Source organism: Cervus canadensis, chromosome 15 (assembly GCF_019320065.1).
Source record: "Cervus canadensis isolate Bull #8, Minnesota chromosome 15, ASM1932006v1, whole genome shotgun sequence".
In the NCBI taxonomy this organism is placed as follows: Eukaryota; Metazoa; Chordata; class Mammalia; order Artiodactyla; family Cervidae; genus Cervus; species Cervus canadensis.
Genome location: NC_057400.1, coordinates 66911124 through 66936762, shown reverse-complemented (window position 1 = coordinate 66936762; position 25639 = coordinate 66911124). Strand labels below are relative to the sequence as shown.

General features: G+C 36.5%; 1 pseudogene; it reads right to left on the bottom strand.

The window, feature by feature from the left end:
* LOC122453677 overlaps positions 1-25639 on the bottom strand; it is a 70509-nt pseudogene that overhangs the window by 7101 nt on the left and 37769 nt on the right.

Genomic DNA, 25639 nt, shown 5'->3' with positions numbered 1-25639 from the left:
TTATTTCTAGAAAAGCAGTGAATTCTAATAGCAAAGAGGAAAGTAATATTTATGCTACTCTGTTTCACTGAGAAAAATACACAGGATGAAATATTTCCCAACTCATTCTATGAAGCTAGTGTTACTATGATCCTAAAACCAGATCAAGATAATACACAAATAAAAAATAGCAAACATATACCTTGTGAATATGTGCAAAAAATTTTAACAAAATGATAGCAAATTGAATCTGACAATACTTTTAACTGTATAATATACGGACCACCTGGGTTTTAACCAAAGAATGAAAAGTTTTAGAGTTTGGAAATCAATCAGTAGAGTTAAAAATATTAACACAGTAGAAAAAAAGAAAAAAACACATAATTATTACAACAGATGTAGAAAAAGCATATGGCAATATGCAAATCTAGTCCTGACTAAAAACTTTCAGCTTGGTTGAAATAGAAGAGAACTTTCTCAACCTGATGAATGGCTTCTATGGAAAATCTACAGCTAAACTTACACTTAGTGAAAAAAAAATCTGATTACATTGCCCCTAAGATAAGCAAGAGAGAAACACAGTTCCATCTCATTGCTTGTATTCAGCCTTGTGTGGAAGGTTCTAGATAGTGAAGTAAGGTAAGAAAACTAAAGGAAAAGCATATAGTTTGGAAAATAAAAACTGGAACTACTGTTTAAGCACAGTGCAGAATATCAGATAAATATACTAAAATTAATTTTATTCTATATGCTAGCAAGATTAATTGAAAATTGCAATGTAAGCAAAAGCAATATGTAATGGCACTAAAATATAAAATGGTGGTGGTGGTTTAGTCACTAAGTCATGTCCGACTCTTTGCAAGCCCATGGACTATAACCTGCCAGGCTTCTCTGTCCATGGGATTCTCCAGGTAAGAATACTGGAGTAGGTTGCCACTTCCTTCTCCAGGAAAATATAAAATACTTAAGGGCAAATCTAAAAACATGTATAAGGCCTGTGTACAGTCAATATAACAAAACTGATAAAAGATTTCTAAGAAAATCTAAATAAATGAAGATATATGCCTGTTTACAAATTGGATCACACAGTAATGTTGAGATGCCAGTTCTCCCAAAAAGCTATAGATTTAAAGCAGTTTCAGTCAAAATTATAGCAGATTTTCTGTCGTAGAAACTGGCAATGTCATTTGAAGTTTTACACAAAACTACAAATGATCTAGAGCAGACAAAACAACTTGAAAAAAGATTAAACTTAAATGTCCAGGGATATGACTTTAGGACTTATTATAAGTTATAGTAGGCAATATAGTATGGTGATGGTGTGAGGATAAGCAAATTGGTGAAATAGAATCCCAATTATAGAAATAGACATACATGTAAATAGTTAACTGATGTTCATCAAAGGTATAAAGTCAATTTCACAAAGAAAGAATATAATTCTTATACTGTACAGGAATAATTGGATATCCATTTATAAAGAAAACAAGCTTTGATACATATTATTCAAGTACTGGGATTAAGTAAGAACTTGCTGATGCATACTAATGCTAAAGGGATGTTCCCACAGATACCATATTGATTCCTTTAATTACTTAGTTAATGTTTATCTGTAAGTTCCTTCACTAGACTCGGATCTTTTCTTTTTCCTTCCTTCAAAGCTTATTGAGATAGAACTGATCCACAGGACTATATGAATTTAATGTATACAACATATAGATTTGACTACATACCTCACAAAAAGATTATCAAAATAGGTTTAGTGAACATTTAGCATCTCATATAGATACAAAAGTAAAGAAATAGAACATTTTTTTCCTTTGTGATAAGAACATTAAGGATTTACTCTCTTAATGACTTCATATATAACTTATAACACTGTTGATTATATTTATCATCTTGTACATTACATTGTTGTGCTTATTTATAACTGGAAGCTTGTACACTTTGACTGCCATCCTCCTACTGTGCTTCCCCACAACCCATCTCTGCTAGCTACAAATCTGATCTCATTTTTTTCTAAGTTTGTTTGCCTTTGAAGTATAATTGACCTACACTATGTTAGTTCTTGTTATAAAACATAGAGATTCGGTATTGTTATATATTTAAAAATGGTCACCATATTGGTCTATTTGCCATCCATCACCGTACAAAGATATTACATAATTATTGGCTGTATTCCCCACACTATGCATTTTATAGCTGTAATTCATTTATTTTGCAATTGGAAGTTTGTACCTCTTAATCTCTTTCACCAATTTCTTTCTCTTTCTCTCTATATAAAATACATATCTTTCTTTATATACAGAAATAAACTCAAATGATGCATAGAGCTAAATGTAACATCAAAGATCATAAATTCACTTGAAGAAAATGAGATAGAATTTTTTGATTCTGTGTTGGGTACAGGTTTCTTTTGTATCAAAGAAATAACTGATAAATGGAATATCATTAAAATTAAGAACTTTGGGTCTTTGAACAACACTGATGAGGAGTTGAAAAGTCACACATGGGGAGAAAATATTTGTAAATCATTCATCTAATAAGAACCTTTTATCTAGAACATATATAGAACTCTCAAAGGTCAATAATAAGACAAGCAACAACCATATTAAAAAAGCAAAAGATTTGAACACTTTGTCAAAGGATATATATAGATTGGCACAAACATGTGAAAAGATGTTCAACATCATTTGTCACTGGGGAAACAGAAATTAGAGCAATGAGATAAATCTGCACATGTATTAGAAAGTCAAAAATTAAAGTGTAGATAAGATGTTGAAATGTTGATAGTGTATAACAACTAAAACTCTCATACGTGGTTGGCATAAATGTAAAATAACACAACTGCTTTGAGAAACAATACTTCAGTTTTTTGAATTAAAAATACCATAGTTATTTCATTCTTAGCTATTTACTCAATGTAAATAAAAGCATATGTTTATACTTGTTCATGAATGTTATTTTTAATAATCCTAAACTAGAAACAATCCATATTTCCAACAACAGATCAATGGATAACAAATTATAGAATTTGGCATACAATGGAATAGTACTCAGTAATAAAAAGCAGTGAATTATTGAGCCACTTAGCAGTCTTGATGGATATCAAAATAATCATACTGGGTAAAAGAAGCCAGACTAAAAAACTATATAATATATGATTTCACTTGTATTAAATTCTATAAAATGCAAATTCACCTACAGTGACATAGAGTAAATAAATGATTTTCCAGGATGGAGGGGCTGGGGAGGTGCAGAGAGAGGGGTTACAAAGAGATCTAAAGAAATTTTGGGGGTGATTGCTTATTATCTTAATTTTGATAATAGTTTCATAAGTATATACATATATCAGATCTTATCAATTTTAAACTTTAAACATAAGCATTTTATTGTATGTCTATTATTCCTAATTAAAGTTGTTAAAAAAGAAAAAGAGAAGATGACTACACACAGGTGTAGAAAATGGCAGAGGCTGGTGAGAGTGATCAACAGACAATGGATTTCTTACAAGAGAGAATGTGGATAACATTCAGTTCAGTTCAGTGGCTCAGTTGTGTCCGACTCTTTGCGACCCCATGAATCGCAGCACCCCAGGCCTGCCTGTCCATCACCAACTCCTGGAGTCTACCTAAACTCATGTCCATTTAGTTGGTGATGCCATCCAACCATCTCATCCTCTGTTGTCCCCTTCTCCTCCCGCCTTCAATCTTTCCCAGCATCAGGGTCTGTTCAAATGAGTCAGCTCTTCACATCAGGTGGCCAAAGTACTGGAGTTTCAGCTTCAGCATCAGTCCTTCCAATGAACACCCAGGACTGATTTCCTTTAGGATGGACTGGCTGGATCTCCTTGCAGTCCAAGGGACTCTCAAGACTCTTCTCCAACACCACAGTTCAAAAGCATCAATTCTTTGGCTCTCAGCTTTCTTTATAGTCCAACTTGGTGGCTCAGACGGTAAAGCGTCTGCCTACAATGTGGGAGACCTGGGTTCGATTCCTGGGTCAGAAAGATTCCCTGGAGAAGGAAATGGCAACCCACTCCAGTACTCTTGCCTGGAAAATCCCATGGATAAGGAGCCTGGTAGGCTACAGTCCATGGGGTCACAAAGAGTCGGACACGACTGAGTGACTTCACTTCACTTCACTTCTCACATCCACACATGACTGCTGGAAAAACCACAGCCTTGACTAAACATACCTTTGTTGACAAAGTAATGTCTCTGCTTTTAAATATGCTGTCTAGGTTGGCCATAACTTTCCTTCCAAGGAGTAAGTGTCTTTTAATTTCATGTCTGCAATCACCACCTGCAGTGATTTTGGAGCCCCGCAAAACAAAGTCAGCCACTGTTTCCACTGTTTCCCCATCTATTTGCCATGAAGTGAATGGTCCAGGTGCCATGATCTTAGTTTTCTGAATGTTGAGCTTTAAGCCAACTTTTTCACTTTCCTCTTTCACTTTCATTAAGAGGCTCTTTAGTTCTTCTTCACTTTCTGCCATAAGGGTGGTGTCATCTGCATATCTGAGGTTATTGATATTTTTCCCAGAAATCTTGATTCCAGCTTGTGCTTCCTCCAGCCCAGTGTTTCTCATGATGTAATCTGCATATAAGTTAAATAAGCAGGGTGACAATATATAGCCTTGACATACTCCTTTTCCTATTTGGAACCAGTCTGTTGTTCCATGTCCAGTTCCAACTGTTGCTTCCTGACCTGCATACAGTTATTCATACATTAAACAAAGTTAAGTACACGGTGCCCTGGGGACAGGATCATACATTGACTAGGGAGAGATACCCTCCCATGGACACTCTGCTTTGGAGGGCTCACATAAGCAAACACACAATAAACAAATGTATATGTTTATAATATGAAAGCCTAAGAAGAAGTTAGATCGTTCCCTAACAGTTTTTATTGAAAGAATTCATTTTAAAATTCTAATTAATATAAAAACTTAATGACTTAAAAAGAAAAGACTTTTATGGCGTTTAGGCAACCTGCACTGTCTCCAGGAATAATACCCCAAGAACTGTCCTCACTTGAGGCACCAGCCACACATCTGGAGACCCCAGGGCCACCTTCACTTTGGACCAACTTGACTACAAGTTCAGGTGTTCCCAGAACCACACTGAGGTTTGAGAATTTGCTAGATAGCTCACAGAATGTGAGCAAGCACTATACTTACAATTATACTATTTTTTTAAGTTAAAGTATATAAATTTGAACTAACTGAAAAAAGAGACACACAGGTCAAATCTGGGAGGGTGTTGACCATGAAGTTCCTGTTGTCCCCATGGACGGTGTGACGGTGCGATGGTGTTGCAGTGTGATGCTGCTTAGAGTATTTCAATCAGAAAAGTTCAGTCTAGTCTTTGGTGTACAGACTCTTAACTGAAGCTCACATACCACCCATATGGGTGATCCTTTAGACTCCAGTGCACCCTTCATTCCAGAGGTTTAGCCAATATCTTTAGTGTCCAGTTTTCTCTTGAAAGTCTAAACTCATATGGTGTGGTCTAAAGCCCCCTTCATGAATTACATTGTTGGGTTGTCTGGTGACCAAAGCCTCTGATAACAAAGATGTGCTTATCAGCAACGCATTCTTGTAGCTTGAAATCACTTCCCAGTAGCTAAGGAAGAAGACCAGACCTCCTTTTGGATAAAGTTAATTCTTCACTACAGTAAGGAATGCATGGACTTCTGTCACTTAGGATTCAGTACTTGGTACCATGGCAAAGCAACCCAAACAATGCTTACTCTGAGCACCCACAGTCTATGAAATAAAGCCATTCTGACCCCTAGGAACTTCTTCTGCTTCCCTTGCCCAATGTTCAGAAACTAAAGTCAATCCAGTCCTAATCCTGTGAAAATTTTAGTTTGTGTGAGGCTGAAGTTGGGAACTGTCAATGCTTACAAGTGCCCAGAGGATTTGAGTGATAGAACTGCTCACACAAGAGAAAAGACAAATTAACGCATCATATGCTTCCATTAAAAGAGCATCATTACCATAGATTCTTGCCTAATGAGGCATACTTTCCCAATGGTGCTAATATCTATTTTATTTTGCTTTTCTTTTTGTTCCATCTGTGGTTTTGGAGACACTTGCAAATTAGCATGATATTCATGGGTATTGCTCATGATAATGAAGGGATACTGTGTAATTTTAAACAACTGACATATTACTTTTTTGCAATATTAAACATATTATTTTTACTTTTTTCTGGGACCTGCATGAATGCTAAATCACTGCAGTTGTGTCTGACTCTTGCCACCCTATGGACTGCAGCCCTCCAGGCTCTTCTGTCCATGGAATTTTCAAGGCAAGAGTACTAGAGTGGGATGCCATTGGTATCTCCAGGGGATCTTCCCTACCCAGGGATCAAACCTGCGTCTCTACATCTCCTGCATCAACAAGCAGATTCTTTACCACTAGAGTCACTAAAAAGCCCCTTTCTAGGACCTAGCCAAAGCATAATAGAAATGTATTAGTTCTTTGAATTGGCAACTAGATGGACATTAAGTAGCATAACAGTATTTAATTAACAAAGTTTTATGACAAATTTAGCTTGACGTAAATAATTTTGATTCACATTTTTTCTATTTGCTGACTATAATAGTATTTGCCTCTAATTTCTAATAGATAATTTAAAATAATTTAGAAAAACAACGTTTTGGAAAAATACATAAGTATAATTTAGTCATTTTGATGTTTTATATTTGCTTTTTTAATAGTTTCATTTTTACATATTTTTAAGATTACCATATAATAACATTATGCTAAAATGAAAATAAATAAAAGCAAATGCTCTGGACTAAATGTATGCACATTTATTATATTTTTATTTTATCTTTTCTCCAAAAATTTCGGGTCATCAACAGAATGCCTACATGCAGAGTAATAATCAATTCCAGTCATCTTTGGTATTATTTTGACTTTCAATATATACAAATAATACAATATGCAAATAAAGCAATATAATATGCAAATAAAATAATATAAAAACAAAGAAAAAAAGAAAGCTGAGAGCTGAAGAATTGATGCTTTTCAACTATGGGGTTGGAGAAGACTCTTGAGAGTCCCTTGGACTGCAAGGAGATGAAAACAGTCCATCCTAAAGGAAATCAGTCTTGAATATTCATTGGAAGGATTGATGCTGAAGCTGAAACTCCAATACTTTGGCTACCTGATGATAAGAAGTGACTCATTGGAAAAGACCCTGATGCTGGGAAAGATTGAAGGTGGGAGGAGAAAGGGATGACAGAGGATGAGATGGCTGGATGGCATTGCCGACTTGATGGACATGAGTCTGAGTAAGCTCTGGAAGTTGGTGATGGACAGGGAAGCCTGGCATGCTGCAGTCCATGGGATCACAAAGAGTTGGACATGACTGAGCGACTGAACTGAATTGAACTGAATATACAAATCACTGTACATGCATGCTCAGTCGTGTCTGACTCTTTATGACCCCGTGGACTGTAACCCTCTGGTATTTCTCAGGCAAGAATACTGGAGTGAGTTGCCACTTCCTTTTCCAGCGGATCTTTTCAACCCAGGGATAGAATCTGTGTCTCTTGCATTTCCTGCGTTGGCAGGTTGATTCTTTACCACTGAGCCACCAGGGAAGCCCCAAACCATAGCTTTACACATATTTCTTTAAATATATTTTTGTGAATGTATATTTGTTAGGCACAGGGATAAGTCATAATTTATTTGCAGTTCGTTACTTGGTTTATAATCTTTAAATATTTAACCATATGCTACATGGACCTCTGTTCATTCACATGTTTGCTGTGTTGTTCTGTGCTCAGTCACTTCAGTTTGTGTCCAACTCTCTGTGACCCTATGGACTATAGTCCCCCAGGCTTTTCTGTCCATTGGATACTTGGATGGGTTGCCATGCCCTCCTCCAGGGGATCTTCCCAACCCAGGGATCAAACTCGGATCTCTTAAGTCTCCTGCATTGCAGGCAGATTCTTTACTCCTGAGCCACTGGGGAAGCCCCATTCTCATGCTTAGTGAAATCACTCAGTTGTATCCAACTCTTTGTGACCCCATGGACTGCAGCCTACCAGGCTCCTCTATCTATGGGATTTTCCAGGCAAGAATACTGGAGTGGGTTGCCATTTCCCTTTCCAGGAGATCTTCCCAACCCAGGGATTGAACCCGGGTCTCCCTCATCGTAAGCAGATACTTTACCGTCTGAGCTACCAGGGAAGTCTCATGCTTAGGGCTCCACAGATGAGAACATAAGTGTCCAAGAAATGCCATAAGGAGACTTAGTGTCTGAAGATACAAAGAGCAGAGTGATTTGTGGGGTTATTATAGAATAGTTGAGATTTGTGTGTGTGTGTGTGTGTGTGTGTGTCTGTATGCAAAACAACTTGGAGGCCTCCAGGAGATATGTCTTCAAGAAAATCTGACAATTTTGTTGAAAAACTGACCAATTGAAAGGGCACATTATTATTATTATTATTTTGTCAAAAATATGAAGGCAGTTTAGAAACTGAAAAATATACAATGCTCACTAGGAAGCCATGGATCAAATTTTTAATATAGTGATTTTGAGCAACTGATAGAATAAGGAGATTACTTCTATCACATTGATATCTAAATGCACATGACAATTTAAATCAGTAATTTAGATGAACCTCTCACACTCTGAAAACAATTCTTTTGAATCTCATCCTAGATTCTTCTTAGTTTCTTTTGGCCTCTATTTCTCATCCTAATGTTCTAGTTTTTAATTTTGTACACTCTCTAGCAAATAAACAGAGGTGAGGGAGCCTTTTGACTAATCTTAGTAAAATATCTCATTTTTGTGATACATTTTGTGACACATTACTCTTGAAGAGATGGAAAATCAATGAAGAGTGAAAAAGTAAAACTGCAGTGGTGGATAATTAAGTATTCTGGACAAAATCACAATCTCTCCCTCTTTCAGATTTCTTCCTTAATCTTTAGAATAGATCCTTATGGTGCCTGTGATAAATACCAGTGCAGGTTTAGTTTTACTTTAATTTGAAGTTAGACTATTTATTTCTTATGTTTTGTTTTGGTTTTATAATCAAGTCTTCACATTATTAAAAGCATGAGGGTATGCATACCCTATATAATATGTATTAGAAGCAAATGCATACACATGAAGATATAGATTTGATTTTGTGTGTGGCAGCTGGTTGGTAATATAAGAGTTCAAGAGAAGTAATATATCCATCAAGCCATATCTCTTTGAATGGTATTAGTTGTATGTGATATATGGAAGTGAAAGTGAAAGTGTTAGTCACTTAGCCATCTCCAACTCTTTGTGACCCCATGGGCTGCAGCCCGCCAGGCTCCTCTGTCCATGGGATTCTGCAGGCAAGAATACTGGGTTGGATTGCCATTTCCTTCTCCAGGGAATCTTCCTAACCCAGGGATCGAACCTGGGTCTCCTGCATTGCAGGTGGATTCTTTACTGCCTAAGCCACCAGGGAAGCCCTTGATATATGGAAAGAGCGCTACAAAAGCATTATAGGTGCATAAGCTTCTTTATATGAGAAAACTGAACTTTCCAGTTCTTGAGAGAAATTAGAACAAAAACAGAAGGGAAGAGGATTACAGAAATTGAGAAGAGGTCATGATTATTTTTCATAACTTCTAGAAATATCAGGACATGGATAAAATGTGAACAGCAACTTTGGCAGGTTTTTTTTTTCTTAGATATACAAAAGAATATTGTACAGAGAAAAAGCAAGTAAACATAAGTGACTTCAAATTTAATTTTGAGCTTAGGCAAAATTTTTGAAATTCAAAATAAATATCTCCATTGGATAAAAAATTAGTATCTGTGGTTTTGCAGTTCAGTTCGCTGATTCCTACCAATGTTTTCAGCATTATATTAATAAATACAAGAGATTTAGAAAAACTCCTTAACATTCAGTTTTGCTAAGTTATTTTGCATAATGTGTTAACATTAGTTATGTCTTTTTAAACATGAAATTAAATTTTAAATCAGTATTATTTTTGACTATGTTTGTACTGCAACTCATACCAATTATGAATGTAAGGAGATAAGGTACATATATATTTAAATACAGTGGTTCACAACAGGTTTAAGTCATATAATAATAATAAGCAAAATTATAGAAATAATGCCAAGTGACTGAGCTTATTATGTCAGAAAGCTGAAACACACCTATATACATTCATTTCTACTGAACATTCAGAAATTCAGTCTTATGATTATGTAATCTAATCTTATTTGTATTTTGAAAAGAATTTGTCCCATCAGATTTTACCAGGTTAACAAAAGCCATGGTTCAAAGCACCATTCACCATAAGTTGTCAGAATCCCTGGGCTGGAAAGCTCTCTGTGATAATGTATTTTAGTATATTAGGCACATTTTTCAGGGAGAGTACTGTAGATTTGAGGGTTCCTTATGAATCAGTCATTATTAAAGACTCAGAAATTCCAAGGTGCTCCAGTAGTTAGAATTCCCAGCTTCCATTGCAAGAGGCCTGGTTGGAGAACTAAGATCTGACAATGTAGTATGACCAAAAAAAGGAAAAAAAAACAAAACCTCATTCTATTGAAACTATTGCTGAGATACATGCCATTTTTAAAATATGGAAATTTCATAATGTTTTCCACATACCTCTCAGTTAATTTTTAGGCCTGAATACATTTCTAACAAGTAACTCATTTAAAGAAAGTAAATTTTTTTTGAAATAACTTTTTTATCCAAAGAAAGAATATGTTAGATATAATGAAAACGTGCCTTTCAGAAAAGAAGCAGATGGTTTTTATTGCTGGGAAAATTCGTGAAACTATATTAATGACCACATGTTTCACATTGAAAATCACCTCCTTAAGATATTCTTTTTCACAAATGTGTATAGAATAGCTCTGTAGCAGGCAGCAAAATAGACTACCAGAGATGTCATATACAAATTTCCAGAACCTGTTGATATGTTGGTTTCCATGACAAAGGAATTAAACAAGCAGATGGAATTCAGGCTGCTAATCAGTTGACTCTGAAATAAGGTGATTATCCTGGATTATCTGCATGGGCCCAAGGTAATCACATGGGTTCTGAAATGCAAAAAAGGGAAGCAAAAGATTTAATGTCACAGCGATACCATATGAAGAAACTCCACCAGCTACTGCTGGCTTTGAAGATGAAGGGAAACCACAAATCAAGTAATGTAGGCAGCCTCTAGAAACTGGGAAGGGCAAGGAAACTTTTTCCTCTAGAGACTCCTGAGATGAATGAAAGCTGTTCTTGATTTTAGCCTGTGAGATCCATTTTCAACTCCTAATCTCCATAACTGCAACCTAATAAATGCGTGGTTTTTTTTAAGTCATTACGTTTGTCATTTGTTATAGCAGCAATACAAAACTAATACAATCTACATGTTGTTGTTCAGTAGACAAGTTGTGTCTGACTCTTTGTGATCCCATGGACTGCCAGCCTTTCCTATCCTTCCCTATCTCCCAGAGTTTGATCAAATTCATGTCCATTGAGTTGGTGATGCTATCTAACCTTCTCTTCCTCTGCTGCCCCTTTCTCTTTTTTTGTCATCAATCTTTCCCAGCATCAGGGTCTTTTCCAATGAGTTGATTCTTGGCATCAGGTGGCGAAAGTACTGGAGCTTCAGCTTTGGCATCAATCCTTCCAATGAATAATCAGGATTGATTTCCTTTAGGACTGACTGGTTTGATCTCCTTGCTGTCCAAGGGACTCTCAAGAGTCTTCTCCTGCACCATAATTCAAAAGCATCAATTCTTCAGTGCTCAGCCTACTTTACTGTCCAACTCTCACATCTGTACATGACTACTGAAAAAACCATAGTTTTGGCTATATGAACCTTTGTTTACAATGTGATGTCTCTGCTATCTGTGGTCTAGTTTTGTCATAGGTTTCCATCAATATAAAAGACCGTGGCTTTGCCTACCAGGACATTATCATCCTAGGTTTTGATGTTACAAGAATAAGTGGATGGAATGACAATTTTCTTTAATCACAAAATAAACTAAATATTCTCTATACCTGTGAAGATTAAATCAGTTACCTCAAATTAAAATTTATGAGCTAAGAGAAAGAGACAAAAATGGCAAGTAATCAATATCACTTCAGAAATCCTTTAATTTATTAACTAACAGGAGTGCTACACTTAGTGCTCTTGCTTAATAGTATGGTGGATTTTGGCAAAGGGGCTTTAGTAAACATGGAAAGAAGGCTTAACTTTTAATGAAAAATAAATCTTGCTGTTACCTCCCAACTGGACAGAGATATGCTACTGTGGCACTTGCAATTTGTTTACAATTTTCATGATGCTTCTGTTTGCCAAATATAACATTATTATGATGATAATTACCACTACTACTACTTTAATGCCTCAATTACCCATAGAAAGTTGTGTTTTTTCCTTTGAGTTTTTTTTTTTTTTATATCAAAGTCAATAGCACCACTAAAGGTTGTAAAATTCTCCAATTAACTTATTTAAAACTAAGTGGTTTATTTTGGAGCAGTGCACATATTTTTGAAACATTCTAAAACCATAGCAAGACAAAGAAAACCATACAAGGTCCTCCCCACCCATTGGTCATCATCACCAAAGACTGAATTTTTAACTGACACTATGAATGGAAATATGTTAACTTTTCATTCTTTTATCCAGAAGTCATGACTACCACTGCCAATGTGTAATACGTGTTCTGACCACTGTACTCTTGACCTCATATGGCACCTGTCCTCAAATGAAGTGGAAGCATTTACAAGGGAACTAGAAATGGTGTGTGTCATCAGGTTGTGACAGCCAGAGACTATTTTTTTGGAGGGGGAAATGTTGCTTATCCCCAAAAAAGCATACCCTTTGCTATTGCAGAATTATTTCTTAAATTTTTTCACATAAAAATTAGGACATAGTGAGACTACCTTTCCAATGAGTTGGATATATTTGTATATGGATCAATTTTTATACCCATACGCCCAAAAAAACAATTTACCAACCCCTCCTGAGAAATGCACCTCAAACAATACTTTCCTAATGAGATATAGTTTAAAAATTTGCATTTTTCTCTTTACAGAAAGCCACTTGGTCTAAGTATACTAGAACTGGCCTTTAGTTTTATACTACTTTTTCATAAAGGGTGAGAATTGAAGAACATTCATGTATATTCTCTTGATTTGATGATATAGCCAGTGTTTGAAGTCTCTCATTACCACTCCATATCCTTTATTGTCAAGATGTTAATGAGTTTGGTTAAACTTTTTCTTTCTATTCTATTCTCACAGCCATATTGTATTTTTATGTATAAAGTCATATATACTAACTTCTAGTCAAGTTCAATGAACTATAATGAAAAATACTAAGAAAAAAATAGATTAGAGAAAACCAGCTTCTGTGGGGCTATACTAGTGAATATGAGAATAAATTAAATGCAACTTTCCAAAAAGTTGAAAAAAAAATATAGTATCAGAGTTTGAGGTCTACAATGAAAGAAATTATATATAGCATAAAATATGCATCACTTTTCTTTCATCAACCCATCTCTTCCCAGTGTCAATAAAATTACATAGATTTATACCTTTCTAACCCTAACTTCACTTTAGTGCTAGCTAGACTCATATTCTTACACTTACCATACATAAGAAGAAAGATTAAAAGAAATGTGTTCACTTTTATTGAGGGACAATTCAGAAAGAGTCTCAACCGGTGACAGATAATTTAATTCAAAGTTAGAAAGGAAAATATAATGATCAAGAAACTGGCAGTGGTCCACAGGAAAAGATTGTTCATGAGCCGACAGGACTGGAACATTTAAAGAGATGGAAGCTGTGGGTGGAAAGCCACTGCCTACATTAAATAAAGTGGGTTTTGGCACTGCTTTAAACTTGATGTCGAATTCCCTGTCTGTACACTTTTGTCTTCCCAGACAGTCAGTTTCACTGAGGGCAGCAGGGTAAGGTGGGGGCAGGGAAGCCAGTTGCAGCAATCTTCTCTGGACTTGCCAGCTCCCTGGAGGGGATTGTTAACAGCCCAGCTGAGTCTCATCACAGCCGTGGAAAAAAGCCCTCAGTCAATAGTCTGGTCCTGGGAACAAAGTCCTGAGAGACTCAAAACGCCTATTACACTAAAAGTTTTTCTTTGTTTTGTATACTCTGAGTTGACACTTTATGGCTCTTTAAATTCATACTTTTAAAATTATTTTCTTGAAATCGATATGTACTCCGTTTAATGTTGACATGTTATTGAAAAAAAATGATGTTCACAAACAGGGGTCTGATAATTTCTTGTCACTGAAAATTTGCACATTATGGATTGAATTTCTTATTCCCAAAGGACATGGGGCACTTTAGACCATATCTAGGTATTAAAAACTTTGCAAGAAATGTTTTCTGGGTAGTAATAGATCTTGGGAAATAGGAGAACTGGGATGTGTGTCTTAAAATATCTGCCTTCATTTCAGAATAAAATGCTAATGTTTATTTCCTTTAACATTTAGTGAAAATGCTCAGTATAATGAGTAGCATACTTCATGCTTATAAAATTTGAGATCCTACATTACTATTTAGTTGCATTTGTTTCTACCGGTTAGAGCCCCTTAAGTTCCCCGTTACCACAAAACTCCAGGCAAAAGAACTTCTTTGTCTTTCAGTTTTCAAATTCTAAAATAGAATTTATTCTGATTCATATATAAAATGGAGATGTCTTAAAATATATGTTTCTGTGAAAAATAACCTTAAGTGAACACATCAACACATATATTTTCCTGATATCACACCAGCTATTGCTTTTTATTTTAAAATTATCTTTTTGGGGCATAGTAAAAGGAAAAGGAGAAAGACTAAAAAAAAGAGAGAGAGAGAAAAGAGGGTAAGAAAATAAGGTGAACCTGGTACATTGAATCCTGCTTCTGCTGGAGATGTGTATAAACCTGTTCATTATTTTTCATGTCCCATATCATTTTCTCCAAGTTTTCCAAACAAAATAATAGAGATAATTTGCACTAACTTCAAATGGCACCACTTTTACATTATTGTGCTCTAAGTTGTGTACAATTACATGTTTAGAGTTTGGAGTCCATGGGTGGAGCTAAGAACTCCAGAGACTGAATAGCAATAGAGAAGGAAAGCAGAAAGATTCACAAAACAAATTTCACAAGGTTGCCTTGTTCCAGATCTGTACATCTTCTTCTTCTTAGGCACTTATGGCTACTGCATTTTGGAGGGATACAGAAACTTAACTAAAAATCATGATTTTTTTTTTTTTCCTGAGAAAGTCATGCAGAATCTGGACAGTTTAGCTTATCTAGAAAGTTGTCGAGTTTTAATCCATCAAAGTGTCAGATGTTATTAAGCAATTTACTCGGTGCAGTAATCAGGATAGATTCCCTTTGGTTGCAAAACAAAGAGTCACCACACTTGAGTGGTTTAAAAGAGCAGAAATCTATTTATTTTTCATGCTGCATGTGTTATCCAGGTTGGCAATGGAAAAGAGGCCCACTGAAGTTTCTCAGAAGACTACCTTGATCAAGGCATTGTCATCGGAAGGTAAGATTTCAGGTTTAGTCATGGTAGGATCAAAGAATGCGTATAATTGAATGTCTTAAGTGCTTCCTCTCAGGAATGACACATCACTTTCATTTACATTCCATTGACCAAAACAAGTCCCACAGCAATGCGTAATTTAGAGTGAATCTTTGTGGAATGAGAGAAGAACCAGAAATCTCTGGGAATAGTAGTAGTATTTATCAGAGTTTGCTTTTTTTTTTGATCAGCAAGTATTATGTTCACTCTCTTTTCCACTTGTAGAACTTACACATGATCACCTCAAAAATGAAAATCCAAAAGTCTATTCTAGTCATGGTATGAATCTTAAAATCCAGATCTCTGAATAATGTGTATTAGTTTATTCATCAGGTCATAACGTGGCTTCCCTTGATCTGGAGAATAGTGAGCTAAAAGGAGCTAAAATGCATCACCTTTCTAACCAGATACACACACAATGTGCAATGATAGACAAAACAAAACAAAACAAAAAAACAAAAAACTGACTCCCATTCAGAAAGAGGAAGAATGAGGGACTTTCTACAGACTCTGGCTCACAGCAATTCTAAAATTCCAATAGGAAGATATTATGAGGCTCCCTTCCCTGGGGGTATGGAATGTTCCTTGTTTATGCCCTGATTCTTCTGTTCCTTAGGAAGAGCTTCTTTGTTCGCTGTTTTTCAAGTCACTAGCTACACCCTCTGGGAGAGTAGTCTTTTTCCATTATATTTCTTGGCCACATCTGAAATGGACACTGGGGAATATGCATTTCTGCTTTCTTAACTAATTTCCGGCCTATATATGGTTGGGTGCCCAAAGAGCATTTAAAGTCTAGAAGAGGAACAGACTCCTTAGAAACTCAGTAAGATTATTATCTTTAGTCAGCTTCTTGGGCCAGTAACCAGACCAATGACATTTTTTAAGACATAGTTCCCAGAATGCTAAATTATTTTGTTTTTTCTTCCATGTTCTTTTTCTCTCACTCTCTCTCTTTGGTGTCAAGTGCCGTGAGACCCTGGAATCTAATAAAACTTTTTTCCTAACTAAAAGGACTTAGGAACTTGATACTCCTAATTTGCTACTGGCCCAGAGGTAATTTAATCAATTGAAAGGTTTTAATGGATTTTTTCACAAAGTATTTCTCAACCTTATCTTTCATAGTTTGGGAAGGAAAAGTAGTTTCTGGACTCATTCTATTCCCTTTTTTCTCTGTTTTGGAAACTGGCTAGTCCTTTTCTGAGTTCATTTGTTTCTTGCAATTTATTGCCAAACCGTCCAGTGGTAACCAAAACACACAACCAACATTTTGCTTTCCAATATAGTCCCCTAGAGCTGCAAGTGCATTGGGAACATGATCTACCTTTCATGTTATTATAGGTCTAAGCAAATGTTTCACCATGCACAAATCTCCATCTTTTCAGTTTCCAGTACTTCTTCCCACCACCAGCTATTGGATTCCTAAGACCAGTAATACATATTTTAGGTTTTTATTAGGGAACTAGCATGCTTTAGCAGCTGTAATATTCATCATGATGATTAATTGGTCACAAATAACCCCAAAACTTCAATGGTTAAAAGCAACAGAGGCGAGGAGCAGTTGCTTTTCTATAGACCAGCAATTAACAACTAGAATTTGAAACTAAAGAAAAAATAGTATTTACAATAGCACCAAAATGAAAAATGAAGCAATTATATGTCTACAAAATACATGTGGAATACTTCCGGTTATTGATGAAAGAAACCAATAATATTGGGTACATGGAAAAGAAACATATTCCCGTGTCCATGAATTGGAAAATTCAACAAAGTTAAGATGTCAGTTCTTCCCAGTTTGATCTAAAGATAAACATAATCACAATCAAAATGCCCACAAGCTTTTTCGTAGGTGTAAAAAAATATTCTAAAATTTATGTTGAAAGGCAAAAGGATTAGAAGAGCTTACACAATTCTACAATAGAAGAATAAAGTTGGAATACTCTGAAAACCAGATTTATTATAAAGCAACCAGAATCAAAACAGCCTGGTATTGACAAAAAATAGACATATTGACTAATAGTACAGACTAGAAAGGTCAAAAGTAGACCTGCACAGATATAGTTAACTGATTTTTGACAAAAATTCAAAGGCATTTCAGTGGAGATATGATGGTCTTTTCAACAAATAGTGTTAAAATAATTGGATGCTCTTATGCAAAAATATGACCCTACATGTAGATCTCACATGTTACACAAAATCAACTCAAAATGAACCAAAAATATAATGTAAAATACATATAGTGTTAGTCACTCAGTCATGCCCGACTCTTTGCGACCCCATGGGTTGCAGCCTCCCCCCAGCCTCCTCTGTCCAAGGGATTTTCCAGGCAAGGACACTGGTGTGGTTTGCCTATTCCTTCTCCAGGGGATTTCCTGATCCAGGGATAGAACCCAGGTCCCCTGAACTGCAGACAGATTCTCTACAAACTGAGCTACCAGGGAAGCCCATAATGTAAAATACAATGCTATAAAATGGAGGAGAAAATCTGCATGACCTTTTTATTTGGTGATGAATTTTCAGATACAACACCAAAATTACTATTCATGAAAGGAAAAATAAAGCACTAAAAACTTAAGTTCTTAAAACTAAGAACTTTTCTCTGTGAAAGATACTGTTAAGGATGTAAAGAGATAAGCCACAGGCTGAGAGACAATATTTGCAAATCACATATTCAATAAAAGACTTGAGTCCAGAGTAGACAAAGCACTCAAAAAACAACAAATTTGTTTCATACTTATGCTACATGTCAATGGAGATTGATAGGGGGTTTGCTCACCATGGTCACTCTTGGAATCAGACTGATGGACCCTCTGCTGTCATATTAACAGGGGATAAGTGACAAGTTTCCCCTTGTCAGCTGAAAAGAATATGAAGAAGCAGACAACTTTTAAGTATTCTCACTGGTAATTGGAATGCCAGTCTTTCATGGATTAAAGAAAATAACATGACCTGAGATGTGCCCTTAGAAGAAAACTTCCAGAAGAAAAAAAAACTGGAAATGTTGAATGCTAGTAAATATTCCAAATAGAGTTATTGACATTCACACAGATAGTTGAGAGGTCATTTAGATGATACTTACTGAATACTGTGTAAGTAAAATTAGATATTTAATTGTATAAGGAGCTAGTTACTTCCAATATTTGCAGGAAATTGAACATCTAAAGCATTAAACTTTCATTTTAAAGTGTTGGATTGTAATTTAATCTCTAGGTATATATTTTAGCAAATTATAAAACCTTTAAGAAGACAGAGAAAGATGAAAGAAAACAAATATGCATTTTGAAAGTGAACTTATACAACAAGGGTCATTAGAAACAAAACAAATTTAGAGGAATGTCTAATACAGCCATGTAAACCTTGGTGGTTTCCTCTAGGGTTGCTGAATTCTTCAGTTCAATTAGACATCTCTAGTGAACTTAAAGACAATGAAAACATAAGAAGACCACATGAGGGGTTTCCAGAATCAAAGGAAAACCATCATATTCAACCAAGTTATAGAAGTTCTTATGTTCAAAGAGCTTCATTTGAGAAATACAAATTATATAAAATTCACTCATTTCCATAGATTTTTTAAATAAAAAATTAATCTACTATCAAAAACCACTGTCATTTAAATAGGTCAGTACCTCTAAATATTTATGCAAGCTTTGGTGGTCTTACTTCTTTGAGATCTTTCCAAATTTCAGTTAAATTCAGTACAGAAGTAGATAATGAAAACTTTTCTCTTTCAACAAGGAGTATAAACATATCATTGGAATAAAATACATTCAGTTCAGTTCAGTTGCTCAGTCGTGTCCAACTCTTTGCGACCCCATGAACTGCAGCACACCAGGCCTCCCTGTCCATCATCAACTCCCAGTGTTTACCCAAACTCATGTCCATTGAGTTGGTGATGCCATCCAGCCATCTCATCCTCTGTCATCCCCTTCTCCTCCTGTCCTCAATCTTTCCCAGCATCAGGGTCTTTTCCAATGAGTCAGCTCTTCGCATCGGGTGGTCAAAGTATTGGAGTTTCAGCTTCAACATCAGTCCTTCCAATGAACACCCAGGACTGATCTCCTTTAGGATGGACTGGTTGGATCTCCTTGCAGTCCAAGGGACTCTCAAGAGTCTTCTCCAACACCACAGTTCAAAAGCTTCAATTCTTCAGCTCTCAGCTTTCTTTATAGTCCAACACTCACATCCATACATGACCAATGGAAAAACCATAGCCTTGACTAGAGGGACCTTTGTTGACAAAGTAATGTCTCTGCTTTTTAATATGCTGTCTATGTTGGTCATAACTTTCCTTCCAAGGAGTAAGTGTCTTAATTTCATGGCTGCAATCACCATCTGCCGTGATTTTGGAGCCCCCAAAAATAAAGGCAGCCACTGTTTCCACTCTTTCCCCATCTATTTGCCATGAAGTGACTGGACCGGGTGCCATGATCTTAGTTTTTTGAATGTTGGGGTTTTAGCCAACTTTTTCACTTTCCTCTTTCACTTTCATTAAGAGGCTCTTCAGTTCTGCACTTTCTGCCATAAGAGTGGTATTATCTGCATATCTGAGGTTATTGATATTTCTCCTGGCAATCTTGATTCCACCTTGTGCTTCTTCCAGCTCAGCATTTCTCATGATGTACTCTGCATATAAGCTAAATAAGCAGGGTGACAGTATACAGCCTTGACGTATTCCTTTTCCTATTTGGAGCCAGTCTGTTTTTCCATGTCCAGTTCTAACTATTGCTTCCTGACCTGCAAATAGGTTTCTCAAGAGGCAGGTCAGGTGGTCTGCTTTTTCCATCTCTTTCAGAATTTTACAGTTTATTGTGATCCACACAGTCAAAGTCAATAAAGCATAGTCAATAAAGCAGAAATATATGTTTTTCTGGAACTCTCTTGCCTTTTTGATGATCCAGCAGATGTTGGCAATTTGATCTCTGGTTCCTCTGCCTTTCTAAAACCAGCTTGAACATCTGGAAGTTCTTGGTTCATGTATTGCTGAAGCCTGGCTTGGAGAATTTTGAGCATTACTTTACTAGCATGTGAGATGAGTACAGTTGTGTGGTAGTTTGAGCATTCTTTGGCATTGCCTTTCTTTGGGATTGGGATGAAAACTGACCTTTTCCAGTCTTGTGGCCACTGCTGAGTTTTCCAAATTTGCTGACATATTGAGTGCAGCACTTTCACAGCATCATCCTTTAGGATTTGAAATAGTTCAACTGGAATTCCATCACCTCCACTAGCTTTTTTCGTAGTGATACTTCCTAAGGCCCACTTGACTTCACATTCCAGGATGTCTGGCTCTAGGTGAGTGATCACACCATCACATAATCACTATGACCCAGTGATTATCTGGTTCGTGAAGAATAATTAAATGCCTAGTGTCCGATGGGCCAAATGGAGTGGTCAGGAAGTATGCCTCTCCAGCTTTGTGAACTTAACTAATGAAAGAAAGCAAGTTCAATGTATATTGTAGCTAAGCACAAATTTAGAAAAAAAAAAAGTCACTAATTGCTAATCAAATTGGTGTTTGTTTTTCCATTTTAGTGCTATCACGAAGCCCAAGCAAGCACTACATAAAATGGTTTTTTCTCACAATAATCAGCTTTTTAATTTTGTTTTTATGATTAATTCTATCACAAATCATTGGCCTGAAAAGAACTGACAAGACATTTCCATAGATCTCAGTTAAAAAAAAAAAAAAAAAAAAAGCAGGTTAAAGAAACCCCAGTTAAATCTGAAAAGAATATTCAAGTATGTGGTCTCTGAGTGATAAATTGTGGGAACTAGGACAAATGACAGCTCAGAATTATAAAATATATGCTCTTTGAAAAAAATTACATATTAAACATTGCCTTGGATATTCAAAGTATTTCAGGGTTTAAAAGACTCATAAGCCAATTTGCCTACAGAGCATTGTTGCTTATTAGTTTTTAAAATGAATTTTTAAGAAATGAATATTGTTTTTAGTTCACTAATTTTGTGTTTGGTCCAATACATTGCATGTTGCCATTTTCTCTCCTATTAACTCTTAAAGTGATAATAAAAGAGAAATATCCTCATACATTGGGCTTCCCAGGTGGTGCTAGTGATAAAGAACCTTCCTGCTAATGCAGGAGACATAAGAGACACGGGTTTGACCCCTGGGTCATGAAGATCCTCTGCAGGAGGGCATGCAACCCATTCTGGTGTTCTTGTCTGGAGAACAGGAGAATCTCTGGGCAAAAGGAGCCTGGCAAGGCACAGGGCATAGGATCACAATTGGACACAACTGAAGCAGCTTAGCACACAAATCCCCACATGTTTCCACAATACATGTTACTATATTGGGTTTCTTTTTATACTATAGCCAATTCTTTCTTTTTTTTATAGCCAATTTTCTTAAAATTGAAAAAAAAAAACCCAATAGCATCTATCTCAAAGAATTTTTATGAGACTTGCATATCATATATATATATACATATATATATATATGCACTATATATATATACACACACACACACATATATATATACACATAGTTGTTCACTTGCTAAGTTGTGTTTGACTCTTCGCAGCCCCATGGACTCCAGCATTCCAGGCTTCTTTGTCCTTCACTATATCCCAGAGTTTGCTCAAACTCATGTCCGTTGAATCAGTGATGCCACCCATCTATCTCATCCTCTGTCTCCCCCTTCTCCTCCTGCCCTCAATTTTTTTCCAGCATCAGGGTCTTTTTCAATGAGTTGACTCTTCAGGCCAGATGGTCAAAGCATTGGCACTTCAGCTTCAGCATCAGTCCTTCCAATGAATATTCAGAGTTGATTTCCTTTACAATTGACTGATTTGATCTCCTTGCTGTCCAAGAAACTCTCAAGAGTCTTCTCCAGCACCGCAATATGAAAGCATCAATTCTTCGGCACTCAGTTTTCTTTATGGTGCAACTCTCACATCCATACATGACTACTGGAAAAACTATAGCTTTGACAATATGGACCTTTGTTGGCAAGTCTTATATCTGCTTTTTAATACATTGTCTAGTTTTATCATAGCTTTTCTTCCAAGGAGCAAGTGTCTTTTTAATTTTATGGTTGCAGCCACCATCCCCAGTGATTTTGGAGCCCAAGAAGATAGAATCTGCCACTGTTTCCACTTTTTCCCTTTCTGTTTGCATGAAGTCATGGGACTGGATGTCATGATGTTAGGTTTTTGAATGTTGAGTTTTAAGTCAACTTTTTCACTATCCTCTTTCCCCCTCATCAAGAAACTTTTTAATTTCTCTTTACTTTCTGACATTAGAGTGGTATCATCTGCATATCTGAGGTTGTTGATATTTCTCCTAGCAGTCTTGATTCTGGCTTGTGATTGATCCAGCCTGGCATTTCTCATGATGTACTCTGTGTGTAAGTTAAATAAGCAGGGTGACAGTATGCAGCCTTGATGTACTCCTTTTCCAATTTGGAACCAGTCCAGTGTTCTATGTCCAGGTCTAATTGTTGCCTCTTGACTTGCATGCAGGTTTCTCAGAAGAGAGGTAAGGTGGTCTGGCATTCCCATATCTTTAAGAATTTTTTATGGTTTGTTGTGATCCACACAGCCAAAGGCTTTAGCATAGTCAATGAAGCAGAAGTAGATATTTCCCTGGAATGCCCTTGCTTTTTATATTATCCAGTGAAAGTTGGTAATTTGATCTCTGGTTCCTCTGACTTTTTAAAATCCAGCTTGTACATCTGGAAATTCTCCATTCATGTACTGCTGAAGCTTATCTTGAAGGATTTTGAGCATTAATTTGCTAGTGTGTGAAATGAATACAGTTGTGTGGTAGTTTGAGTATTTTTTGGCATTGCCTTTCTTTGGGATTGGAATGAAAACTGACCTTCTTCAGTCCTATGGCCACTGCTGAATTTTCCAGATTAGCTGGCATATTGAGTGCAGCACTTTAACAGCATCATCCTTTAGAATTTGAAATAGCTCAGCTGGAATTCCATCACCTCCACTATCTTTGATTGTAGTAATGCTTCCTAAGACTCCCCTGATTTCACACTTCAGAATGTCTGACTCTAGGTGAGTGATCACACCAACTTGGTGTGATCATGGTTGTCCAGGTCATTAAAACTTTTTTTTATACAGTCCGTGTATTCCTGCCACTTCATAATCTTTTCTGCTTCTGTTAGGTACTTGCCATTTCTGTCCTTTATTGTGCTCATCCTTGAATGAAATGTTCCCGTGGTATCTCCAATTTTCTTGAAGAGAGATATTCTTTCCCATTCTGTTGTTTTCCTCTATTTCTTTGCACTGTTCACTCAAGCAGGTTTTCTTATCTCTCTTTGCTGTTCTGCATTCAACTCTTTCTCCTTCCTCTTTCACTTCTCTTCTTTTCTTGAGGATTTGTGAGGCCTCCTCAGGCAACCATTTTGCATTTCTTTTGTTCTGGGATGGATTTGGTCATTGCCTCTTGGGCAATGTTATGAACCTCTGATTCTATTCATCTTATCTACTGTGTAATCATAACAGATTTAATTTAGGTCATACTTAAATGGCCTAGTGGTTGGTTTTCATTACTTTCTTTAATTTATGCGTGAATTTTGCAATAAGGTTTTACACACACACACACACACACACACACACACACACACACACACAAAGTAGGCCCTTAATAAATAGTTAAAATAAAGCCTGGATAACTGTCTGTCATTGTTATTAAATGCGTTGTCTGATATTCAAGAAATTGTAACCATTTATTTTCCATCTTTCTATCCATACCTCCTTTGTACTGATGGTTCAATCTAGTACAAATCAACTTCTAAAACACTTTAGGAATGCTTTCTCTCCAGGCCTTTTGTTTTTAATACTAATTCATTAACTTATGGCTGCGCTGGGCCTTCTCTCTAGTTGCAGCAAGTGGCTGCTCTCTAGTGCAGTGCCCGGGCTTCTCACTGCGGTGTCTTTCTCTTGTCAGGGGACAGGGATTCTGGGGCCTGCAGGCTTTGGTAGTTGCGGCACATGGGCTCAGCAGTTGCAGGTCCTGGGCTCTAGAGCATAGATCCAATATTTCTGGCACACAGGCTTAGTTGCTCCATGGCATGTGGGATCTTTCTGGATCAGGGATTGAACCCCTGTCTCCTGCATTGATAAGTAGATTCTTTACTATGAGCCAGAGAAGCCCATTCAGGTCTTGTTATTATGTCAATTGGCATTGTTATTCTCTTAACTGTCATCCTTTTACTCAAACTATGATCCCTCTGGCAATGCATTTCTCACCGATTTGCATGCATCCAAGAATTATACACTACCCAGAGGTAAGATCAACTTCACAGGTTGTTATAAGCTGCCTTAGAAAGCAGTGACATCTTCCTTTGAGTTTATAGGGCATTTACTATATTCTTGAAATTTAGAATGGTCTGATTAGAGCATCTGTCAGGCTAAATAGGTGACTTTAATATCAGCTGTGTAAAAATCAAAATTCCAGTCTGTTGGCAAATATCTTTTGAAGGATTGTGGGCACAACTTAGTAACTTTACTCCCTGCTCAGTTCTGATTATCTGCTGGTTTCAAAATTGACTTTGTCTTAGTATTCTTTCTCATCTTCTTCCATAGATATAATCATAGTATAGCTACAGTAACATTCAAGTTTTTTTTTTTTTTTTTTTGAGTAACATATTCTATGGGAAAACTAGTTGCAAAGTAATTTCTCAAAAGATTGTTCTTTTGTACCTATACCTTCCACCTATCAGATAAGTATGGTTTCCTTTTATCCCAGTAAGAGGAGATAAGGTAAATTTTCATCCATTTTATTTTATACACACATGGTAAGTTGCTTCAGTCATGTCCAGTTCTTTGCGACCCTATGGACTGTAGCCCGCCAGGCTTCTGTGTCTGTGGGATTTCCCAGGCAAGAATACTGGAGTGGGTTGTCATTTCCTCTTCCAGGGCATCTTCCTATTCCAGGGATCAAAGCTGCATCTCTTATGTCTCCTGCATTGGCAGGTGGGTTCTTAATCACTATCACCACCTGGAAGTCAGAGGAAGAAAAGTGAGGTTTCTACTAGAGCCGGTGATTTTGGGGCAAAATCTATTCTTACACATTGATACCTCTGCTGTCTATTTAAGCAACCATGTTACAATTTGTGATCCC